Below are 1,892 nucleotides of genomic sequence, written 5' to 3' on the forward strand. Positions count from 1 at the left end.
GTTTAGAAATCACTCACCTTATCAAGCCTTTTGAAAACAACCTTCTTGTAAAGCAAAAGTAAGAAATCCGGGCAAGCTTTCCCTTCTAAATCGCTTAATTTAATCAGAATAACCAAGAAGATAAAATGGGAGGTCAAACCTTCCTTTTATACCTTTCCTTAACAAGAAAGTCGACCACATGCACACACCCACACACCATGCATTCTCATAACATGCATGTGTATATATCTATATATATATATATACTTCTACATATACACATAATCTCATACATGCATTCACATTATGCATATAATTTTCAACACACTAGCATGATCAAATAAAACAAATTTATCATGCTATCACGTAATCATTTAATCAGATAATCACGTATTTATTACCTCGGGTGATAACCAAGAACCAATTATCACATTATCCACCTCTCAAAAGAATTCTGTCCCGGAATTCCTTTAATAAAAAAAGCCAAGGGTATTCTAATCTCATCTTTGACTCCAATTCCCATGTTGCTTCCAGTCCTTTGTGAAACTTGCACTGAACCTTAACCAAACTTATCTCTTTGTTTCTCAACACCTTGATCTTTTGGTCAATAACAGCTTCCGGTGTTTCCACAAAGTTCAGCTTACTGTCTAATTTGATCTCTGGCAATGGTACAGCTAAATTTGGATCAGTCAAACATTTCCACAGATTCGACACATGGAAAGTGTTGTGAATCAGATTCAGCTCTTTTGGCAACTCTAACTGATATGTTACTGGCCCAATTCGCTTACATATTCTGAATGGCCCCACATACCTTGGACTGAGCTTATCCTTTTTCCCAAATCTGATGATACCCTTCCATGGTGAAACTTTCAGCATCACAAAATCACCTACACAAAATTCGATCAACTTTCGACGATTATCTGCATAACTTTTCTGGCGATCTTGTGCTGTTTTGATTCTTTTGCGGATCTGTTCGATCTTTTCAAAAGTTTCTTGGACAATTTCAGGACCTGTCAGCTGTCTTTCACCCACCTCTTTCCAACATAACGGCGTTCGACATTTACCTCCATACAACACTTCATGCGGTGCCGCTTGGATGCTGGAATGATAACTATTGTTATATGCAAACTCTATCAATGRCAAGTGATCTTCCCATGATCCCCCGAAATCAATAATACAACTTCTTAACATATCTTCGAGAGTCTGGATAGTTCTTTCACTCTGCCCGTCAGTCTGCGGATGATAGGTTGTACTTAGTCGGATTTCAGACCCCAAAGCTTTATGCAACCCTTCCCAGAACTTCGAAGTAAACCGACTATCTCTATCATAAATAATAGACAATGGAATACCATGTCGGGTAACAATTTCTTTGATGTAAATCTGTGCTAGCTTCTCTAAAGAGTACTTCTCTCTTATTGGTAGAAAATGCGCAGCTTTAGACAGACGATCAACAATTACCCAAATCGCGTCATACCCCTTTGGAGTTCGAGGCAACTTCATGACGAAATCCATAGTAATGTGATCCCATTTCCATACAGGTATCTCTAAAGATTGAAGGCTTCCATACGGTTTCTGATGTTCAATCTTAACCTGTAAACATGTCAGACATTGTTCCACATATCTAGCTATGTCTTTCTTCAATCTGGGCCACCAATAAAAAGATTTCAAATCTCTATACATCTTATTGGTGCCTGGATGAATAGAGTATTGGGACTTATGGCTTTCATTTAATATTGTATTTCGGATATCTCCAAAACATGGTATCCAAATTCCCCCTTGAAAACACATTAGTCCTTCATCATTCTGTTCCAAGGTTGAAATCATCTTACCCAACCTTTCTGTTTTAACAAATTCTTCTTTCATACCTTATTGTTGGCATCTCTGAATTTTCTTACGAATGTTGGGTATCAAGT

Source organism: Cynara cardunculus (genome assembly GCF_001531365.2).
Source record: "Cynara cardunculus var. scolymus isolate 2C chromosome LG 1, CcrdV1, whole genome shotgun sequence".
Taxonomy (NCBI): Eukaryota; Viridiplantae; Streptophyta; class Magnoliopsida; order Asterales; family Asteraceae; genus Cynara; species Cynara cardunculus.